The sequence below is a fragment of the Camponotus vicinus genome, unplaced genomic scaffold (assembly GCF_025532165.1).
Source record: "Camponotus vicinus isolate PSW18456_S1 unplaced genomic scaffold, iyCamVici1.0 SCAF_2, whole genome shotgun sequence".
In the NCBI taxonomy this organism is placed as follows: domain Eukaryota; kingdom Metazoa; phylum Arthropoda; class Insecta; order Hymenoptera; family Formicidae; genus Camponotus; species Camponotus vicinus.
In genome coordinates, this window is record NW_028141956.1 from 8,335,002 (window position 1) to 8,360,302 (window position 25,301).

Here is a 25,301-nt window from a genome sequence, read left to right on the forward strand (position 1 = left end):
ATTGCCACTTGCCGTCGCTAAGCGCTAGATTGTAAACACTCAGCCCCGTTAATTGTCCAACCACGAGTGTCGTGCGACTTGTTGTATTCTTTGAGTTGATAATTAAGCTTACAATTGGATTCGTGTGAGTGTATCGGACGACTATTAGCGACATTTTAGCATATAATTTTTGAGATAACTTAGACGGATAAATACGCTCTTGCGTGAATATGATCCAAGTTAAAGTACTTATGATTTATTTATACAAAAAATAGGATTTTATATAAAAAAGTAAATTATATAATTATGTAAGATGTAGAGAATATTTACTATAAATGTAATTGTTATATTTGATGTCTGCAAATTATTATTGAATTGATATTTTTTGAAGAATATATATATTTGATTGATGATCTCTTCAAATTATAAATACGACTGCAGTTGAGTTAAAATTTTTTGTAAAAGCTAAAATTAGTTTAAAAGTTCTTGCAGGATGTATTTGACGTATGTATTTTTAAAATGTATTTCGTTTAACAATATCCTCGTTTGATATAAAAAGACTTATATAAAAAAAAGATCTGTGTGTATATGTGTATATGTTCACATACATTATTATTTCTATATAAAGTTTCTCATAAAAATTTCAATAAAAAGATAATCTACATAAAAAATGAGTATTATTTTCAGAAAGAGAAATATTATTTTATATTATTAGAAATATTATTATAGAAATATATTATTTTATTGATTATATTTGTTAAAAATTCTTTCACATATCGAATATTTGAATAAGTTTAATTAATATGCATATCTTTGTAATAATAGGAATGTAAAAATAGGAATGTAAATTTTTTGTCTTTCATCGAAATGTTCTTCTCTGAATACTGTGTTTATTCGTGCATGTTGAACGATGTGAAATAATCATCTATATTCGAATTTTTTTGGACAGATCCTCCATTATTTGTAGCTATTTCTTAACCAGAGTTATATTTTTCATTTTTCACAGTATATTAATAGTTTTGCTATTATTGTTTTGCATGCATTCTGCATTTAATAGCTGTCTATTTGTATAATGTTCGAACTATTTATTGGCGTATTAATAGTATTCAACTATCGTCTATCATTTATAAAATCGATCATCGTTTGCGATCCCTAAATATTCTCGAATCGCTATCATATATTTGATTTCGTGCTCGGCTACAAAATTTTCGATAAAAAAATCATACAATACACATTATCGATAAAAAAGTTACATGTATTTTATTATCGTTCTAATTACATCTTCTCTGTTATATTTCCTATTTCTGTCTATCTGCTGCACATGTGTATTTGTATATTGTTATAATTTTATGATTGGATATAATGTAATGGCAAGATAAATGTATTTTTATTTTCAAAAAAGATATTTTTTTTTAAGGTGTATTTTTTCTATAATTTTTGATTACGATAATTAAATAACATTACAACAAATTAAAATAGATAAAATCACAGAACTCTGTGCCTACTGTTCTCTCTTGCAAAAATAATTTTTTGACGCTATGCACACACACACACACACACACACACACACACACACACACACACACACACACACCACACACACACACACACACACACACATACCCATCTTAAGACGCATGGTTAGTTTTGGCGGAGATTTACAAACCGCCGTTATTTAGGATTTATTTCATCAAGCTCTTCTCTCTTGAAAACACTCAAAACTGACTAAGCGAGATTGTAAACTAAAGAAGTAGAGAATATTACTCGAAGTCCATCATATCCATTAGTGTTTAAATCGCATCACTGAATCGATTTCCTGAATATTAAAAAGATATCATGTTCGAAATCTTTAAAAAAACATAAATAAAGTTGCTTTAAATATGATGAAAATTTTACTAAAAAAGAAGAAGAAGAAGTAAGAAAAAATATCAATGTTTATTTATAATTATTTTAAAAATGAATATATATATATATATATATATATATATATATATATATATATATATATATATATATATATATTACAATTCCCTAGAAATATGGTAATATTTATAAAGCTATCATTATACTTGGATCTTATCATTTTTCTTGAAAAAATGTTTTCCTTTAGCAATATTAATTTAACATCTTTTAAACATCGTTATTTTTGAATTTCTGTTTTTATTTTTTTTACATTATAATAAATCAAAACTTACAAAAAATACAATGCGCAAAAATTTATATAGAAATTATCTGTAGTAATCGAACGTAATTACATTCAATATATAAAATAGCATGACGCACTTCTTCTCCAAATGACCTCACGTTCGTATAATCAATACAACACAGGGACCAGAATCCCGTAATTACGCTCGCGTGACCTCCGTGCAGTAATTAAACATACCGCAATTGATTTCTCGGGATAGTGTATGAATCGATTATTTCTTTTCCGTTCTTGCCGACGATTGTTGATATTAATCTTGAATGTTGATTCTTGAAAAGCGACCACGTCAAACGATGGATTAAAGGCTGCCGAACGTTTTGAAGACTACCTGGATTATCTGGAGCAAGGTCGGAGATCTACGAGACGGAATAGAGATTCCAGAAAAAACATTAGTCAGAACATTGCGGAGACGCGAGACGTTTCTCTCTCTCTCTCTCTTTCTTTCTCTCTCTCTTTCTCTTTCTGTTTCATATGCATTATCCAAAGGTGGCGTAATAAAGCCGGGCACGGTTCGGAGCGGTGTTAATTGACGAGGAGACGATTACAGCATGTTACGCGAATAAGACGCTTCGTCAGTCATAACCATGCGTCATTAGGCTGCATCATTTGAAGGACGCGCCGATCATCGGAGAAGCGCAACCGTGCCATAAATCCGATCTGAAATCGTAAAAAAAATCGCACGAAACTGGAACAGAAGTAAAGCGAGCGAACGTCATGAATTCAAGGTTGCATTTACCTTCGTTGTCCGCAAGCACAACTTCGCTTCGATAATGCTGCAAATTTCCGCATAAAACTGCTATTATTAACATCATAGGAATTGAGAAAGACTCATCACCAATCATTATTTTAAATGATTAAAAACGTGAATAGACAAATGGTCCATCTTTGAGAGCGTTAAGCCTCTCGATCATTTTATTCACGCGCGAGTTTTATTCTCGAGGAGAGAATTGCGAGGTAAAAATAGAAGATTGGCGGTCGCCGCAGAGCGCCGATCCATCGACCGCGATTAATTTCGATGAAAGAAAAGAAAAAAAAAGAAGCAAGACGAATCGTGAGGACTGGAACATGAGAGCCGGGAATGCGGCTATAATATTTAAAAATAGAGAAGATGCGAAGTGTTGTGCGTGCGCGTGTGTATGTATGGGACGTGCGTGCGCGCGCGCGCATCAGAGAGACATAATAATTCCCGAAATTAAACCGAACATTGCGGCGCTGCGTGGAAAGTACTGTTCGCTGGCAAATTCGAAACGTTTCGCAACAGGTGTGGCGGAAATTCGGCGCGTCCACGGCTGAAACTTAAGCCGCGCAAGATGTGTAACGCGCCGAGACACTTGTTGCCAACAAGTTGGAAATTTACTGTGTTTTAAGCAAAAATGATCCATGGCGATTTAGACATGGTCTTATTAATCCCAAACACTCGTAGAATCCCTCTCGAGAGGATCTTTCTTAACATATATTTAACAAATTTTCAAGAAACATACGTAAAAGATTCTATTTCTTAACTTAAAAGAGAAACATTGCAAAGATTAATTCATTATGCTTGACAGATTGAATTCTTATATAATATCGACAGAAGAGTTTTTATATCCCACGTCGCGACTACAGTATATGTATAATCAATTAAACTTTAATCATGCGAATAGAATCAATAACAAAAATTAAGTTTTCGTTAAAAGTTATTTAAAAAATCGATAAAATATATAGATAAGAAATATAATGAGAACGTGGGAACACTGTTTATCAATCACATCGGTCGAACAACTTTGAGCTAAGCACAAGAGTATAATTAGTTCTTACGCGTTACAAAATAATCCACAAGAATGTAATTAGTAGTTTGCGTGTTACAAAGACCATTTGCTTCGAGACTATAAAATATGTGTGATGTGTCGTGTTGCACGCATTGATTTCCATTGATTTCTACAATGTGTATAACAGATAAACCCTCAGACATGGATTTACATATCTGACACAGTACAGGCTTACTTTATTAACTAAGCGTGCCAGTTTTTGCTGTAATAAACGACCGCTGAGATAATTAACGACCGCGATGCTAGGTATTGCTTTGAAAAAAACGCATATTTCAAGCGCAAAATACACGCAACCGGTATTCGCACAGATTAAAGAGAGTACTTACGGTACATGATTTTTAAACGATATCGATATAACACATCCATCTATGTTAAAAATTATCATAATTAAATTTAAGATCGTAATGTTTTGTTAATCAATTTATACATTTTTACTAAAATATTTTTCATTAACATATGATTTATCCTCTTACACTACTTTATATTAGAGACTATATTTTTAATAAATCGATATGTTATATTGAAATAAAATCATTCTAATGTTACAATCGCAACAGCCGCGGAAAAAAAGAAAGGAGCAAACGAAGCGCGGGAAACGAGGATTTTCTAAAATCAGACTCGGTATTGTGTGAAATTGCTCTTTCGTGACGTTACCGGTGGATCCGATGGCGCTAATTGGGCAACGATTTCTACGAATTGGTTACATTGTAACGATCACGAGACACGGTGCGCTTCCGCGTGCGCCGAAAAGAGCTCGCGCGCTCCTTTCCCACAGGAACCGTTCGCGCATAAAAGGCCAAACGATGAAATAATTGCTGGGAATCGTTAATTCTCCCTGTAACACACTTAGCAATAAAATCATTTACACCCGACCGACCGACCGGCCCCGTCCGTTTATTATGATCCATAGAAATCGCTTTCTCTCTCCCCGCCGTGACTTTCGGACGACCGTGTTCATCGGTTTTTGCCGGATCACCTGGCATTACATTACTTTAAACAAGGTTCGTTTTCGTGACTCTCGCTCACTTGATCTTACGTCTTTCGCATCAAAATCATCAGAGAATTGCCGAAAAAAAAATCTCTCGATAAAAAAATAAGTTTGACAGGATCCATAAAATTATAATAAAAAGAAATGAGATATATCAGATATATCAGATGCACATATTCGAAATATATAAACAAATTTTATCAGAATTTAGTTATACGTAAAATATTTAAAAATTAGTTTTAAAAAATTTTTATTTTCTTTTTTTATCTGCTAAAGAATATGTTTGTGTGTGTGATCAAAGTTAATTTAATTTTCAAAAAATAATTTGAATTAACAAAACTCATAAATTCAAAAACTCATTAATGCAAATGCATTGAATTGCTTATACATAAGCCGAGATGTGGCTTTCACAAAAGGTATTGTAGAACTTCCAACTATTATAGAAACATTCCTCATTCGTTTAACGTGGGAGGTCCTGAAAATATTTTTCCCGCATCACATTCCAGTACCCAGTATAAATTCATTAAATGATCATTATTAAAATATAATTAAGGTAAGAAAATATAATTGAGATTAAGAATAAAGATATAATTATTATAAAGTATATGAGATATAAAAGAATTCTTGTCATGTTCTCATAAGTATATTATTTCCGCGTTATAATACGTTTGGCATGAACGTTCGTTAATGCTCGAATAAATTTCAACCTTAAAAATCGCCGTGAACTAATTACTAATATGACTTAAGTTCGCAGAAGTCATTAACACTGTGGGCGATCGCTCACGTTTCGCTTCGTGAAAAAGTTCGGTACCGTTATTCATGGCGACGCGATCAAAACGAGTCGCGTTGGCACACACGATACACCAATTAATTTTTCAGCAGTAAATTCATATCGTTTTTAGACGCGATCGCCAGCGAAGCGGCAATTTTGAGTTGTTTCTAAACGTGAGTATCGATGAGAAGCCATAAAGAACATATTTTATAATCTGGCACAATTTGATATAAAATGAAAACTTTGTGACTTGTCATACAATTTATTTGTCTTTTCAACTTTCTTTTTGTTTCTTCAATGTATTCACAACTTTATAAATACAAATTAATATTATAGTATAGAGATATATTTAAAATATAAATTATTCTCTATAAATATATCTTGCAGAGATTGATATTAAGATTAAAATATAAAGTATGCATGAAGAAATAAACCAGTTTTTTTTCATTGTTATTCTACTTCATAAATCCATCGCTGTCAAAACTGATGTAACTTTTCATCTTTAGAATTATACATGATTGCGTATAACTATTACATCCTACTTTGAAAAATGAACAAGTCGACATGACAATTACACTGCGATATAAATAAATACGTATGAGTATATTATTAACACCTATTACATAATAATTACAATAGTGTCATATAATGGTTCGATAGAAAAAAAGCAATCGCGTCTGCGGGATTTAACTAGCGAAGCGACGATGCGTACTCAGAAATTCAGGTTTATTAGTGCATGCCACGATAATTTATTGTTCTTCCCTTCGTTCGGAATTACGCAATGGCCGGACAAGCAACCGAGCCTCGTGAAAACGTCTCTGCCGGACGTGCGTACTTTAATTAAACGCCGCTTCCGGTCTGTCATTAACTCGCTCGCTTACCGGCCAACGACGATTAGAGCGCGACGTTCGCGCGAGAACACGCAATGTTGCCAGAAACAGATTCGGTTTTTCTAAAAAAGAAAAAAATATTGTGGGGAATCATTATTTAAAGGGAATTTGAGGAATTTTTTATGAATTGTTCAAATTTTTGGGGAATTGTTTTATTTTTTTTTTGCACCTGGAATAAGTTAATAAAATAAAGCTTTAATAGTTTCTTTATTTTATGTATTGAAATATGTGACAATATATTTAAGAGTATATAAAAAAATAAAGAAAATGGATTGCATAATTTTTTGTTGGCTGCCGTTGTATAACGCAGTTTTACGCGCTGTTTATTCCTACATTATGTGCAAATTATGCTAGTTGGTCTTTACGATAGTTAGTGCACCGTGGACATTTCTGGCAGTTACCGAGTGACACTACTGCCAACACTACGTCAGCATGAAACACGTTATTCATTCAGAGAGATAATGATAAGTATAGAATCAATAGCAGTAGAGAAAAAGAGAGCTCATCTATACGTTTTCCGAGCAAAATCATTGCTTACACAATAATGTGCAATTAGACAGATTGCATCTTTCGAGCACAAGAAAATTCCTTCAAGTAAAAATGTATAATCACTGTTTTAATAGCTTAAAGATATATTAATTTTTTAAAGAAGAGTTCCTCATCTTTTCCTGTATCTTGAAAATATTAAAATGCATTGAATCCTCTCTTTCTTCAATCTATCCGTGTCAATCGTATAATCACCGAGTTCATGAGCGATGCACCTACTATTTTGCAAATCATTAATAATCGTCGACGCAAGCGCCAATTTCAGCGACGTTTTCCATCTGTATTGTGTTTTAAATTGTTTATTTCTTCGTTTCGAGGGCGGAACGGCGCTTTGCGCGATATTGTCCTAATTATAACGTTGCAATCAATGAAAAGCATCGAGCATTTTCGCGAGCAAAAATGCATTTTTTCTTAACTTTCTTAGATTCTTTGAATTATTTTGAATTTTTACATTATATAAATCGGAATGACCTCTATTTATGATATATTTAGGGCTGCTCAATTTGTACTAGTTTTACATCTTATTTTACTCATTCGATTAAAATTTTAAAAGATTGAAATTAAATTTAACATTAAAATTCAATTCAATTTCACTTCAAACTTAATTCAACCAATTTGCTTTAACAGAGATTCATGTAACTTCCTTCTTCTTATATTTCTTCAAATATAGATATCGATTTTAGATAAAGTCACGCATACATATTATCTACATTCAAAGTGTCATTCCACATATTTGGCTTGAGTATCGAGCAGTTATTAGGGAGAGCAACCTGTAAAAGTCAATGATTTATAGATATTTCATATTTGTCCCGTGATTGCTCATCTCTTAGAAGGAGAGTTTTGCGAAAATATCGAAACTCGAAAAGAGGAAAAGACGACATACCCAAGACACGAATCCAGTTTGATCCAAGTTGCGATAGTCTTTAAATGCCCGGTACACTTTTCTCGCGGCCGCAGGCGACTCTGGAGTTTCTCGTCACTTCCTCGGAGCACGCGCGCACCACACCACCTTTTTACTTATTTTTCTTCCCTTCCTCCGAATTCTCGTCGATTTTGAGTTCATTGAGTCGATTGCGATCCTTGACGAATCACATCGTCCCGTTTAATCTTTGATGCGTTAACGCTTGGACGCGTTAAAAAACTACTTTCTGTAAAAAGTCCTTAATATTCGCACGATTTGCGATCTCGATTATTACGCGAACCACAACTTATACGCGTCTCACGCGTGTCAATAGCTCGCGGATGGTTGCAAAATCCTTATGAAATGTCCGTTCCGGATGTGCTCGGTAATAATCACCGAGCAAATCCCGTAATCGTTTCCACGCTCACGTCACGCCGATAATCCAAGTTAATGATATAATCGCTCGTCGCATTCGACGCGTTTCACCGCGCGCGCTCTTCGTCGCCCCTTCGTAGACACGGCACGTAAAACGCAGCAAGATTATTACCTCGACGACGAGTATCGGTAATCGCGAAAAGGAAATCAGTCTCGAAATGGTCAGACCGAAGCTGTCGCTTGTTCACAGAAGCGATTTTCGCGCGTATTTCCAAAATGGCGCCGACTCGAATCTCGACGTCGATTCCCGATTATCGCTCTCATCGAATTGATTCTTTCCTCACCGGGAACTCGTAGCACGGGTTCGTTTCCGGACGAGTCGAGAAACACGCGTCTCTTTGGATGCTCGAAGGAACGGCGCGCGTGACGTTGTCCTAGGTCGCGAACGATCGATCACTCACGTGGCTAGTGCGATGACAGCGTCAAAACGTGTCAGTCTTCTTGGACCGCGTTAGAAATTAAGTAAATCGATGGCAAAGTCGGAGCGTCAAATCGCGTCGCACTTGTATGTTCCGTTCCAGGAGTTTGAAACGTCAAATTCGGTCAGAAAGACTCTGGCCACATATTGTCAACTACTTATACACACGAGTAATGCACAGATATGTCAAAACTCTAATGCAGCACAAAATTGAAAGAAGCACGAAAACGATGTCTCGTCTCTCGAAACGTGCAAGAATACTCGAGATGACTTGTAATGATTCTCTAGATCAGTCGACGTTAAAATCATTAAAGACACTACACTTCTTTTCCGTTACGAATGACTCGACAACTAATCAAAGTCACGTGAATATGATATGTTACATTATACAAGTTTCTTTTCCAATCGCATAAATTAGTGCTACATTAATGAAAATGACAATCAATGATATATGACCTTATTTAATGTGATCTCCCTTTTACAATGAAATTATCGGAAATGAAAGAGCCGCGTTATCGAAATAACGTCAATCTCTGTCCAAACTCTAAATAGTAACGCGTTACCCCCTTCACTTTCTCTCAATACGTTCCTCTCGGAACGAACTCATCATCGCGTTCTCCAAGTTTGCGCGCGCGTTCGGTACCGCGCACCAAAACACAAAGTTGCGGGTCACAAACCGCCTTCGCAACTCGCCGAGTCCCTCACCGAGGTGGCAGCTAATGATCCGCGCTCGGGATCTCCGATCGTTTTTCCGGACGCGGGAGGTCGCGGAGGTGTCCCGAATAAGGGTTGGGGAATTTGCGCGCGCGCGCGCGCGCCCCTATCCTATCTCGCGATGCTGCGCTCGACTCACGTGGCGGCCCGGTCTGAATCTCGTCGGCGGTGACCACTTCCTCGGGCCGTCGACCAATCGGCTGCACGCCAGGACGCCTCGAGCCACGATTGCGGATCCTCGACTGTGTTCGGTCGCGGTCGGTAGCTGTCCGTCTCTATCGCTCTCACGTGCTCGCCGCGCGTGTATACGTGCGTGTGCCGCGTGGTTGGCGGCGGCGGTGGCGGCGGCGACGACGACAGCGGCAACGGCAGCGGTGGCGGCGATGACGGCGATGACGGCGGTATTCCAATGTCCGTAACCACTTTCCGAACCGATTCGGGGCAGCTCCGCGGGGACAGATCGCCGCGGCGACGCCTACGACCAGGACGACGTGGACGTCCAGGACTGGCCGTGGTCCTGGTACCGCTTCTTCCGATCACCGCACGCATGAAAGCACGCGCTGCCTCGCATCGAGCGTGCGCTTCGTCCAGCGTCCGACACGATACTACCTCTCTCCCCTTCCTATCTGTCTTTCTCGCTCTCCCTACGCCCCCTCCATCGCCACCGCGTTCGCTCCGTCTCCCTCTGATCGCGATCCCCGCACGAGTAGGGAGGACGCGGAGAGAGAGAACTGCTCTCTGGTAGCCGCTCATTAAACGCCGCGGTGACGTCAAGAGCAACGATACTCTCGAAATTCGTGAGGGAGAAAGAGAGACGGCGTTTGTTCGCGCCTCTCGCTGCGTAATTGATCCCGGTGCGCGCGATCATGATTGATGAATAGATAACTAAGGCTTAGGTTTGAGGATTTAACGAAAGTGCATAAGGAAAGGTAGCGCGGAAGCTTTTACGTTTCATAAAATGAGGATGACGATCGTTTCACCGAGTACTCGCTACTTGATTTGGCAGTCGCTAAATAGTATGATTATGTGATTCGTGCGACAGTACGCAATTAGCAAGTTATTTCTGCTTAAATTATATACTTGTCTCGATTCTATTCTTGATGGTTTACGTCTCTGTTTATTTTCAACACATCACGTCAGCTGTTCTCCTTTAGGTAGAATTATATGAAGCACCTCATGATATCCTCCCTTGGGTTTAATATTTCAGACAGAATCTTGAAAAAGTAGTTTGCAATTGATAGTCGAATCTAAGTGTTGTTCGAGCGTAGCTCGTGCGAACACTTACTTCTTCGTGTCCTCTTGTCGTTAAACACTTTGCGCTTTTCCTTCGCACATGTCCGTTTAAGTTTATTAGAGTACAGTCTTCGTCAAAAGATTACCTCGGAGTATCGCGTCGCATATCATATGCATTTGTAAAACAAACATTTCGTTGACGTCAGGAATCCCGATTAGTGTGACATAATTCGCACAGGCAACAAACAATCTAATTGACATAGTTGCAGAATAGAACTTTGTAACAGATGTTATTGATCACCCGAGAATAATAGTAAAGTGGAGGAAAAGGTCATATAATTCCTTGGGTACCTCGAAGCTATGCATGAAAAATTACAGGAACATAAAATTATAGTTCATGCAGTTTCATTACGACACTACTTTATCTTCCAATGTAAAATTTCTCATAATATACATATCCCATCATTTATTAATCAAATTTCTAAAATACACAGCCTGAGAAAGTCTTAGAAATAATACATGAACACATTTACCGAACGTTACCATTTTTTGGATATTTTTTAGACACCTTTACATATTATTTAGACATATTATTATTAGATATCTGTCACTGTGTCATTTTTACAAAATTAGAGCTGAGAAGAAAAATGCAAAGAAACCGCAAAATGTTCGCGCGAATAATTTCGACGTCACAAAGTTGACGAAAATATGCGAAACGCGAGGTGGCGTCGCTTGCGGAATCCTGCGGACGACATTAGTGATAGGAAGTGCGATTCTAATTCGCGGAAGAGCGTCGGGGCGCGAGCGATGAACGCCGTCGAGAGAGGAACGTCGTCATGGGTGGTCCGTCTAAAACGTCCGTAGCTACTTGGAAATGGATTTTGCCGTTGCGCTCGCGCGACGTCCACCGCTATTTAAAGATGAGATGTACAGCCCCGAGAGGCTGTATTCTTTTCCTCGCACTTGTCCCCCCGTCCCTCCCCCACCTCCTCCTCACTCTCTCTCTCTCTCTCTCTCTCTTCCTTTCTTCAGCACGTGACTCGGACCGATGGAAAACGCCGTGAGTGCAAAGACACCTTTCACGCGATACCATCGTCGGCGGTAATCAACGGGGCGAAAGGTCCCGGCACTTAAAGGCTCGGTTTCGTCTTCGGGTTTTGTAATGAGAGGCGCGGCGGCGGCCGCGAGAGTCGTGTATTTATTTTCAATAAACGTATCCTGCGACATCCGGCACGGATCGAAACGAGTTAGATGCTTGTGAACGCGCGAATGTAGATGTTAACGACGAGTATCAGTCACGATTAGGGATAATATTATTATTGTCAAGCGCACGTAGTCATGTAGAATATCAACGAGTGGAAATGTGACCATCTCTTTCTCTCTCGCCGTCTCTGTCAGTCGGACGCGACGCTTTCTTTATCCACTTAAATTTGTGAACTTTGCCGTGCGGACACTACGCGCTCGTTGAATTTACCTTACGATCCATTTGTAAGTGAGAAGTGTACTTGCAGCTGAGACCTCGGCTTTGTCGATGACTCTCTTTATAGTTCACGTTCGATTAGCCATCGATGTGTGCCTAATGCAGCAGGATCGATTATAATAAGAAAATGTTTTTTTTACGTGAGATAAGTTATTTCTGCAGCACAAAATATTATTACATGGTAACGATATTTATTGTTATATTACTATACCAGTTAAAGTGTTGATTCGTGCATATTAATATTTAAATATGCATGTACGCGAAATTCCTTCAAATCATAGGATTTTTTCATATTATTTTTTATATAAAAAAATAATCTGACATTTTTAGCTACATTTTGGTGTCATTCGGAATCTTTTCAGAAACGAAGTAATCGACACGCGTTGGACGAATTTTCCTGAACAAATGTAATTTGGCAGCGGTTAGTAATATAAAACCGACATTTATAGAAGCTTACGTTAACATGACGTAAGCAAATTCGACATCCGAGCGAGCTGACATCGTGTTAAATGTAATAGTACGTATCGTAAGCGTGGCTCTCGCAGTATTATGTTAGATGTACAACGCGCTTTCACCGGAAAGTATTATCAATGAGTTCACGTCTAAAGGCGGAACGCGCGCGGCTCGAAATATCCGGCGCCCCCGGCATTAAAGATCGCAGTCCGCGCGCAAGTTGACGCGATAATTATTACAGATTATTCGCCTACCTGCCGCTTTGTCCGCGCTTGATTGACGAGTGATTGTTTAAATAAATGAAGTATTTTTAGCGAGATATGAATGGTGACTGTAAAGTAGGTTGGCCGATATATTCGAGATCCGGGTCTGGAAAAATGCTCTCGTTAAAATTAATAATTATCCTTCTCTCGTTGAAATAGAGAATCGCGCTACATGCTGTTCACGATTCACCATATGCTACGACAGGAAGTTATCTACGAGCTGGCTTTTATACGCGAGCCGTTACCATCCGAAAATAGCTGACGTTTACCTCCGAGACGCGCTGAATTTCAGAAACAATCGCGAACTCGCAGCAAATGTGATTTAAAATCGCTTTTTAATATTCAATAAGAGATAAAATATTAAAAAATGGAAAGAGATGAATGCTGCAATATAAGATCGCACGTGTGATTTCACGTATAAATATATAAAGTAAGGTGAAATATAATAGACTACACATATATAGCGTTAATAAATATTTAATATTAAAATATGAAAAATTAAGAAGAGGAATAATTGGGTTTTCTGAAAGTGACGTAGAAACCGGTGCTTTCTAAAACAGATTTACATGGAAAACGTGTGAGTTTGATATGAATTTAGTTATATAAAACTTTAATAAATTGTAAGAGATGATGAATCATGTAACGCGATGGCTCGATCATAAAAGATCTCGGGAGAGATGTATCACGTTCCATGTAGAAAACGTTCTCACACATAGCAGCGATTACAGCCAGGCCAGTGATGATTTCCGACGCCGGCGAATGCTCGAAGGTTTAACAATCGCTTCTTGTCAATTAGCATCACATACCGGATGATTTATCGCGAAACCGGTTGCGCTATTGGGCGTTATGTCTCGCGCGGTTATTTCGAACGTTATACCGGCGCGATGCCACCTACATTACAAAAGGGACCGATTAATTAAAGTCGAAACATCCGCGCCCCGAAATAGCGTCCCGGCGTCCCAAATCCGGCACCCGTTCCGGTATCGTCGCGGTAATTATTTCGGATAAATTGCGTGCCACCTACGCCAAGGCAGGCGCAACGGTCCGCGCGGCTCGCAGCCGAAGCGCGAAACATTTGTGACCCGAAATAGCCACACGCCCGCGTACGTATCGCCCGCGGTATACGCCACTTCTCATTGTTTTTCTTAGACTGCAAGGTCGGCCGCGGCACACACAGAGTATGCTACCACAAACGGGGAAAATTTTAACGACGTTCCGACCAATCCTCGAGTACAGTGTACTAAACAGATTTCAAATGCACAAAATAGTGATAGTCATTTTTAACTTTGTTTAAATGAAACATTACTAAAATATTACTAAAATTTATTCTTCATAAAGATAGTAGATATCAATATGTAAAAAATATTTATTCAAAATAAAATAATAGATATATTGATTAAAATTAGAATTTAAAATAATTGCCAGAAATTCCTTTATTTGAAATATATTTAAAGCTTCTTGATGTAATATTTCGATATTTTTAATTTGTGATTTTTAATAAATAATTTTTAATAAGTATTTGTTTTTTGAATCAAGTAAGGAAAAAATAGATTTCTTAAATATACATATTTATTTTATACTTTAAATACTTTTTGTCTGTTTCTGAAACAACAACGTTCTCTTAAATTAAATCAGAGATTGAATATTGATATGTTAAATATTAAACATGACGATGCTTTACTTCCGAGACTTACAATTAGTATTATTGGCACATTGACACTTTATTTTAACATATAAAGTTTATTAATATTGATAGAGAGAATCAAAATTGAAAAAAGTATACCAATTTTATTGAAAATGCAATCTATAGAATATTCTGTACTGAAAGTCTCGAAAGTTGACTCTTCGAGCATCGATACTTTGCGAGCTAAAATCTCTCCTTTCTCCCACCGATGTCATTAGCACATTCAACTTCTTACTAGAGACGATTCAATGCCGCTTCAAGATAGCTCCGAGACGCGAAGAGAAAACGGTAAAATGTGTTTACTCAAGTGTTCATTAGTACTCGCGGCAGCATAGGCGACCATTTGGCGGGCGCAACTATAATTAGTTAACGACATCCACCGACGATCTCGAGGCCAATCTCCCCTCTTTCTCCCTTCCTAGACATCAATTTTTCGGCTCGCGCTCAATTCGCGGCGGAAATGATTATCATATAGAATCGCGAATGAGATATTTCCCGGTAGTAGAAAGACTAAGAAGGGAGATTAACGATGATCATTATATATAGTCGGTGGAAGAGCACGGCGGAAGGGTAAAAAGAAACTCGGGCAAGAAGATACGGAGGAGCGAAACGACAGGCAGGGAGAAGGGGTTGAGGCTGTTTCGCCGGCGAGTAATTTGATCGAACGGGTCGAATTAGCGACAGAGCGAAAACTCGTCTAAGGAGAACGCATGTAGGAGGAAGGAGGATGCTGCGCCTCCCAACCATCTCGCTTTCTCTCTCTCCACCCCACCCCCATATGCTATAAACGTACGGCTCAGAATTAGCGTGGCCGGCACATGCTAAACATTCAATAAAGCGCTCGAAAGCCGTCCGGGATAATCGTAATCATAAATAATCGAGGCCTAAATATACGTCGGAGCTCGCGGTAATGCGCCCGCGAAACCTTCTCACTCCCCCCTCTCTCCCCCTCTCTCTCTTTCTCGAGTACCAACTGCCGTTCGCGAACCTAACCGTTAACGCGTATGGAAATCGACTGCTACCGGGTGATCGCCCGTTTCCTCCGCTCCTTTTTCCTTCCTTTTTTCTCCCCCCTTTCACATCCTTTCCCGCATTTCTGTTTCTGCGCACTTTTCACTCCCGCGCCGCGCCTCTCGCAAAGAGATGAAAAAAAAGAGGGAAGAAAGATAATGGTTCCCCTGCTGTACTGCGTTTTGCGTAATGAATCGGCCGTCATTAGCATATAGATGCCGCGGTTAGACCGGATAACCGGATGACGAGCGACGATCGGGATGGAATTGTATCAAGTTACGAACGTACGAATTACCGTCGTCGTTGCCGCGACCAACTCGAAATTAAGCTCCGAGACGGAAGGCAGATGTCGAGACACCTGACTCTTTTTAAATCACGTCCTCAAATACAGCGCAGCCTCTGTAATCCGAGTTTTTAATTAACGCGACGGAGTCAATCCAAATCGAAACAGCTGTATAGGATATGAAAAAAGACATTTTAATTAAACTGACATTCGATACATCTTACATATATAAAAAGAATCTTGATTTGAACAGTAATTATAAATTTATTAATCAATCTAAAGTATATATTTTTTAAATCAAAATTATGGAACTCTCGGTTATCGTAAATTGTAATTTTAATATAGATAGTTCCCTCTCTCTCTCTCTGTCTATTTTATTCCATCTATTCCATCTATTCTTGTATTTATGTTAGCGGAAGAAGATGCAAAAATAGCCAGCCGTCTAGAGAATAAATCAAGAATAAGCAAGTATATATGCGAAGGAAGATGTAAATATACAGAAGTTTATACCGCACGCGAATTCAATGCGGAATTCTTCTCGAAGAATGTCAGGAACGACGCTGAGCGGTGGTTAAAGCGACAGCTCTTGTCGCACCAGCGCTCGAAGTTGTTGGGAACAAAACGTACGATTAAGTAAGAGATGTCCGCGATCATCATTAGTGCGCAATAATGATTAATGGTTAGGTTTTAGCGTGTACCTCTCTCTCTCTCGATGCAGAGCGCAAATGTCGGGGCTCGTCGCGCACAAACGGACATATGGTCGGCTGGCTCGGCCGATTAGACACATTTGCATCACAATGCCCAAGTCTGCCCACCGCACAGACCGCTCGATTCTCTTCTCTCTGTCTTTCATCCGATCGCCGTCTTTCTCATTGCTTTATTACGCGCGTGTATAGGGCGCAGTCTATAGCGACATAATGGCACACTTAGTCGAGAGAGAGAGAGAAAGAGAGAGAGAGAGAGAGAGAGAGAGAGAGAGAGAGAGAGACAGGAAGAGCAAGAGACAGAAAAGCAGGAGCAAAAGAAAAAAAAAGTGTTGCAGCTTTCGGTTAGTGCTGGAGTCCTTTTGTTTACGCGAGGTCCTTTAAACCGGGTGCAAAACGGGCGAGATCCTTAAACGCTTGAGTAGTTCTTGTCATCGAGGCGACAAGGTTGGCTAGATGCTGGCTGTCCTGCGGGTAGCCAGTTAGAAGCATCGACAAACCGGAGTCAAGGCACTCGAAGTGAAAATGCCGGCAGCCATAAACGACTGAGAACAGATTGTAGTGGCGACAAGATAAGCGCAAGGAAATGTCGATTTCTTACTCTCGTGAAATTGCGTCCTCTGTTACGTGTATTCTTATTTCCTGATTGGAAGCAAGTACTCAATTAAACATCCAATTAATTTCAATACAAATCAAAATGATAATTATGATATGAAATTTCTACGAATAAAAATATGTATCTAATAATTTCCAAACAGCATAAGTTTGTTTTATTATGTTAAAAAAATTAAATTTCGAATAAAAATTTATCAAAAACTTCTATCTCTGTGGCAATATAATAATATTTAAAAGCTGCAAAAACCGTTTAATGTATAACAAAACATTGAAGTAGTTTGTCATTGATTTCAAGTTTTACTATCGAGACTTTTTTCGATATTAACAATATGTATCCTTATTGACAGCTCACATTATCCACTCATTTACATTTATTTTGATATAAATGATGGGTTATTTTGGCCGACGCGAGAGATTAATGTAACATCGACACGTAAGCCATCGATAACTAACTCTCAAGCAACGAATTACAATTGACAATTCCAGATATACCGCATCTAGAAACTAAAACTTTAATTAAGCATAACAACGAGATTACGAAACTGGTTCTGTGTTGTCTGCAGCCATGGAACGCCATGACGAGCGACTACGCGCGCGCGGGTTGCAGTTTTTTAGAAATTACACGTCCGGTCACGCTATGGTTATTTCTCCGAGCATTATCCAACGCGTGTCCGCATTGCGTCAATGACTCCATCACTCTCTAGCGTGGACTAAAATTCTTATAATTATGTAAGTGAATGTGTTGCGGTTAATTATCAAGGCTGTGTTCCCTTTTTGCGCGAACGTACCAGGATAATGATCGCTTTGATATATAACGATAATTTAGAAAATGCTGGAAATAATGACAAGTCCGCGAGCCACGATAACAATAAGATCCAATCACGCGATCGGAACGTTGTGATTTGTGTCCCGCGCGAACGCAACGCAAGAAATCGGTAATACGGAAAGCCACGTGATACGTTAACGTTAATGAGCGACAATTGAGATGCATGAATATTTTAGGCGACATCTTACTTGAAAAAAAATATATCCTTTCGTAAAGTTATTAAACTTCTAAAAGTAGAATTTATGAAATTTATGATTTTTTTCACAATCGCACACTTACTAAGAATCGAAAGTTTTTTAAAAACCGAGTATTGACAAAACAATATGAAGTCTCTTAATCAGCGGACTCTTAAGTAAGCATATAAATGGCTTATCGATAAATGTCGATGATTGAAGTTCGTTTTGCATCTGGAAAATTAATAATAATAATGACTGCTTGCTCTGAATAGTCTTCGATATCGATATCGTTTATGAATTTTGAACTATTTTGCATCACCTATCTAGAGCGAAAATACTGATCCTCTTCCCAACATTGATGAGATTAATTTGAAATCACTAACAGCACTCATCACCTGATTATACATGTAATGGATGAAGTTGACACGATATTGCTTCGCGTATATGAGAAACGTCGTGTTTCCTCTATTTTAGTGGCGCGATTTAACACGATTAGTCGCGCGCGACTGATCCAATTCGAATAAACGAGGACACGAGTCAATATCACGCGACTAGGAGCGACGTATTTAATAAAGACAAGACAGAAATTACACGCGCAGCGTCGAGCATTTGCCATGAATCATTTATCGGGCGTCAATTCGATGAACTCTGTAAAAGCTACATGACATAACGAAGCTTAAATATTTTTTCTGCTGTTATTGATGTAATAATACTAAAAAATTAAAATTTCCTTATTAAAGTATCTTAAATTAGAATGTGAGTTTTATTATTTATAGCTCTAAAAATACATTACTTTTTATATTTGATTTATCGTAAATTACATCTATTTTTCAGTATGTAAGAAATGATGAAAACTATCAATCGCTTATAATTCAAAATTTAATATTTGAAACAGCGAAAGAAAAAAGCGATTCACAAATAATTACTAGTTACATTGTTTGCAGACTGTATGCTTCATATAATCAATCTAGATCTCTCCTTGCAAAGTTACCAGTCCGCGCGTAGGTAGGTAGCTTTGTCCAGACTATTCAGAAGTCACTGCTTCACTTCGCCCCCGTCGTCGGCATCGATTACGCCAGCCTATAAAAGTGACGACGAGAACGTTCCATTCCCTCTTACCACGCAAAGAAGAAATCGTTGGAGGAGGGCAGGCCGCGCCGGTCGGCCGGCCAGCCGATGAGTCTAACCTCGAGTTAGAAATTAATTAGAAAAGTGCGGAGAAAGAGAAAAAGAGAGAAGGAGAAGGACAGGCCGCGGGGGCCGCCAGGCAATCAACGAGCAGATGAATTAATGGCCACGCCAACTACCCCTCCGAGATGCCCTTCTGGATACGCTTCTATCCGAGAAGTACGCCAAGTAGATTCTTATAAGCATCGGTGGCCGCTGTGCGATCGACGTTTTCACCCTCTCGGTCTATCACACGCACGCACACACATATAGAGAAAAACATGCGCGCTCGTACACATGCACAAATACATCGGCATTATCACCCTTGCGGGGCGCAACATTCCCGAATCTATCGGCCGATTTTCCGCTCAGCAAATTCTTACTTTCGCTCTCGGTAAAAACAATAGCGGTCATAGGAGCGAGATAAACGTGATGTACGTGGTCAGTACGAGATGATTAAAGTGTTGTGTTTTTTGAGAAAAACTGGGATATGTTTGCGTGTATATATGTTCGCAGTGGCATATTTGGTTATTTTCTCGATTACCGTTGTTAGCTCTGCTTACGAAGTAATTTTCCGCGAAGAAACACATCCTATGTTTGCGAAAAAATCGAGGAAAGAATGTGTGTTAGTATTATTCCTCTCTCTATATACATTATAATATAATCACTAATTATAACAAATAAGGAATTAGATATCATTTGAATAATAATGATCAGAATTCGCACAATTTCGTGTCATTAACAAGAATATTATACTACGTAGTATAATTCAAGTAATCGATACTTTCGTCGAGGCAGTCAATTTTTGAAACGCAAACACCTCGCGCGAGTTGCTTAAAATTATAGAGATTAGAGGTAAGCATTCGCGCGTAGAGCCGCTCTAAAGAGTTTGGTGTTGAGAAAATGCTCCTTCGACAGTTGTAAATTACTAATAAAAGTAGCGCGGACCTCGCGGTTGATAATAGAGGAGAATGGACGTAGAATTCAGGGGTAGATGTACGGTTAGCACACCTGTACAAGAAACATGAACGTCATAAGTGCTAGTTATGCAGCGTACGCGATGCAATTGGATGGAGGGTTAATGCTCGCAAAGTCCGTCAATATTTCATGGGTAATTTCTCCCCTCGGGAGGCTATGCCACGAACCCGGAAACCATTGTGCGAAAGAAGGAGCAGCCGAATCCTCGCATGTCCTGTCGGTCACCCCTCGATGTCGCACCGGCTCAGGGGTGCTTAATTCATTGTCAAGTAACGTCCGAATACGTTTAATGCGATCCCGCATTGTTAACGGACGTCGTCCTTCCACCTCGACGCCTCAAACCTAAGACACTGTGTAAAAAAACGAGTGGCTAATGCTATTTCTTCGGAGTTAAATACAGCGAGTAAACGTAGAAGAATAAGTACAATTATATAACAGAATTCGTTCAATTAAGTTACACACAAAACTGTGTAATCTATATCTGTTTATTATGTAAATTTTTTACCTTGAAGGATTATATAACTTTCGCTGTTTAAAGTAAGCACTAAACTTTTTAAAGTCTCTGTTATTCGTGACCGAAAAAACACACAATGATAATGTGATATCCTATCATTAAAAATTTTATTTATTATTAAAGCTATAGGTGTCTTTTTATTATTAAAAAGATACTTACAGCTCGTAGTACGAATAAAGATTTAATGCTCGTCCATGCAATTTTGAAAATATTTCGATGGTATATATGTTTATTCGATAAACTTTATTCATCAATTATCTCGATCGAGAAGTTCGTAATTCCGTTCCCTTCAAGATTAATCGATTTCCGTCACGAACGTGTGGAACTATACCCGTTGGCCCTTCGAAACGGACGGCATGTACAAGCGAGCGAAACCGAGATTATAAAGCGTTTATAGCGCAGCTTCCCACCTCGGGGCGCTCGCTTCTGATCTGCATAAAAATAGGGGAGTATCAGGGGAGAAAAGAAGAGAAAGGAGGGGGGAGAGAGAACGAAGCGCAAGAACGGATCCTTAATACGAGATCAGATTATGATTTTGCGGGGGAGTCGGCTGATGAGGGAGATGGGGAGAAGCTGGTGGAGGTCTTTAAGAGTTCTGGTGTCGAGGAGAGAGTAGGGCTCTCCGTTCCCTCTTTATCATCTCTCTTCTTCTTCGTGATTAGAGGGACCGCGGTAACTCGTCAAAATTATGGTATCCGAGATTTTTTTTCAAGCTTGTAATTCACTCTTACATTTTCTGCCGAACTGATATTTCATGTTTCATAATAAAAATGAAATTATTAAATAGCTGGCACTGTTTCAACGATACAAAATGCAGACCTATGTAAACTCTATATTGCTAATGGAAATAATTAGCGTGCTAAAGAGCAGGAGTTATATATTATTCTATTTTGATGAATATTTTCTAAAGTTAATAATAATAATATTTTTGATAAATATACTTTATCTTTAATTCGATAAATTTGTTATAAAATCAATTATCTAAATTGCATTTAAAGGCATGTATTTAATATTTATATATCGTCAAAATTACGATAATAAAATCAATAAGAAGTAAAATAAAATCAATTACAAATGGTCACAATTTCACAAAAGTAATGTTAAACGAAATATATACTACACATGTGATATATAATCTGCGATTCTAATCGGTGATTTCTACCAGCTTCGGTTCTACCTAAATCTTCGTGTTCCCGCCTTGAGATTCCAAGGCTCGCATCGGTGGCATATCGAACGCGAATCGCATTATCGTTGCGCCGAAACTCCACGTACACCATAACACCCCGTGAGGCTGAATAAGAACGCGAATAAAAAGACAAGTGCGACAACGACGACAACGACGAAGAAGAAGAAGCAAAAGAGAAGGAGGAAAGGGAATCGAGCGTGCCGGTATAATGGCGCCGAGACGCGAAAGGGCGAAGCTAACGATATATCTTGGACTATTGTCTTGTGGGCCGCGACAGTCGCGGCCATTATATCAAGATTAACTCTCTTATTCCCTTGGCGAAGGTATGGCTTTCGTATAGAAGGGCATATAGAAGTACACAGGCTCCCGAGGGAGGATGGGAGGTGGAACGGCCAGGAGGTAGAGACTGCAAGCAGGCCTTATGGCACGTACACACAAACCACCCACACTTGAACGACGAATACGAGAACGACGACGAAGAGAAAGCAAGCGCGAAAGAGAGAAACGAATACTGAAAAGATAGGAAAGAGAGAATGAGTGAAAGAGAGAGGAAAGAGAGAGAGAGAGAGAGTGTTCACGGTTTCCGAGACGGCGTACGGGAAGGGGGGTGTATGCTAGGCATCCGCAAAAGAGGACATTATAAGGAGTTATGAGGTCCTGCCTCATACGTGAACATCCTTGCCTCCGCCTCCCTCGCCACCTTCCCCTCCATCCAGCCTCCTTTTATCTTTCTCTACCAACGGTATCCCCTTCACCCTCTCTTCGCGGCTGCGGATTCTTATACACAAGATCTGTGGCGGTTCTTAATGTCCTCTCCCTTTTAATGCCCCGCTTGGTCTGCCCTCGAGGTCGAACATTTCTGTGCCTGCCGCCTTCTTTTTCGTGTGGCCCGATATTGAGTTATACGCTGCGCGTATTTATCGTTCAAAATTCTTCTGTAAAAGACTACGTGGGGAAAAGAAAGTGAAACACGAAGAGAAGTAAAGCGGAAATTATACCCGAGTTACATACCAGTTACAGGCGAAGAAATACAAAAAGAAAAAAAGAAATCTATATAAAAATTGACATTTAGAAAATTTTTTTACTTTCTGCATGAGCTGAACATACCATGTTTAATTAATAAATAAACTCTTCTCTTCTCGATTATACTGGAATATAATCATATTAATAGTTGTGTATACTATTAGATGTATAATAGTAATTGGAAATTGATCAAAGAACTTGAAAATTATTCTAATTTCATGTATGAAAAATAAAATATAAATCACCAAGTTTTTTTTAATTAAACAAAATAAGACAATTTTTCAGTTCCACATAAATGTAGTGTATGCAAAATAGAGAACGATCAATTATATATGTTGACAAAAATATCATTATTACTGAAAAATACACAATGAGATTGTGACCTAATCAAATCGATAAATGCGACATAAAGTCGCGATGCGTATACTCGAGTCAAAATTTTGCTCCGATTTTCAACCTTTATTTTTCATATTCATAGTTATGGTTATAAATTTTGATAAGTTTCATTTATATAAGAATTGTATTGAGCTTCCATTTTGCATCTTAAAAAGATACTAAAAGAATAAAGAAAGAATAAAGAATTTCTCACTTTGGGGTTTACGGCAAAACTATAGATTAAATAGTATTAAAAGAAGGTGATTTGACTGCTTAAAGCATCAAAGTAGACGTTAGATTGAAGTTGAAAGTACAAGAAAAATTTCGACTCGGGTATATCGAGGTCGAGGCTATTTCTTATTTCGAGTTCGAGGAATGACGACGTAGTAGTAGTGGACTTCTCTATCCTATCGTAGACGGCGACGATCCCGCCTCTGATTCCGTTTCTCACCCTCACCTTACGGGGTTACTCTCTAACACCGGCAGCATTGCCATCCCATTCTCCCTCTATTTCTCTTTCTTCGACTTTCATCCTCCACCTATTCACCTCCAGTCACACAAACTGTAGTAGTATACCACCGGCAACCATGAATGGGAACCACGTGTTCCTATCCCTTTCCCCTCCCCTTTTCCCTCTTTCTCTCTCCTCTGCTTCGACTGGGCTCAATGCCACCGAGAGTCTGCGGATTCCACGCGTCACAACCTTTTCGATGCGAGATCCGTACGTGAGGATCGCGCGATCGTAGTAACGTCCGAGATCTGCGGCATGTCGGCTTTAAAGGCAACCGTGACGCTTTACGATTCGGCACGATGATACCTCGCTACATTCTTCTGCAATTGCTGTTACTGCAGTGCACTAGATACTCTTCAGAATCAGACATCTATCGTAAGAGAATAATAAAAGCTCACATTGTACAAATAAAATAAGCAAGAGAATTAAAAATCATAGCGCGCGAAAAATATTTTTAAAAATTGATCTTTTATAAAACATTTGCGATTCACATTTGCGAATATCTATATCATATTCATATAATTAATAATTGAATTAAATCATTGTATAATTGAATTTCTTATTTATGCATGTGTGTATGAAAAATTGGTTAATTAGTTTGATATTTAAACCCTAAAAAAGACATACACACATTTTGAATAAACATTCAAAGTATACATTAATTTACATACATATGCTTAGGCATGCATTACATAAGTTTAAATCATCCAAATATGCTTATAGAATATTATCTTAGAAATAAAAAAATATGAATAAGAAAAAGGAATATATATTTTTGTAAATAATATATTCTCAATTGTTCTACTACTTTAGAAAACGGTAAACACTAATACATTAATGTTATATAAAAGCAATAAAATGCAATGTTACAAGTAACATATATTAGTTATAAGAAACTTACTGGTTAATTGTAATTTCTCATTCCTAAATGTAACATGTAATATAATAGATGTTATTACATCGTAATTATATTCCATATAAAATTAGTTTATATAGAACCTGTCCTTCATTATATGTATGATATATTACAGTTATTACATAGTTAATTTGCGTTATATTGTTTGTTACTTCCATATTATATTACTGCAACAAGCTTAACTAACTCGTATTTAATTTCTCATCAAGAATTGGATATAAAACCTACAAAAGATGAGTACTAACATAA

The 25,301-nt window shown here is 38.3% G+C and overlaps 1 protein-coding gene across 9 annotated transcripts in view; it reads right to left on the reverse strand.

Moving 5' to 3' along the window:
• The window catches only part of Zfh2 (Zn finger homeodomain 2), a 320,913-nt gene that overhangs the window by 264,224 nt on the left and 31,388 nt on the right, over positions 1-25,301 (reverse strand). For 6 of the 9 annotated variants that reach the window (XM_083089618.1, XM_083089615.1, XM_083089623.1 and 3 more), the window contains exon 1: positions 8,070-10,239. The exons of 2 other annotated variants lie outside the window; for them this stretch is intronic. The gene's annotated coding sequence lies outside the window, so the exon portion shown is untranslated. Of the gene's footprint in view, positions 1-8,069; positions 10,240-25,301 lie in introns of those variants that run through there. One more of the 9 variants, XM_083089619.1, reaches the window with a different exon arrangement.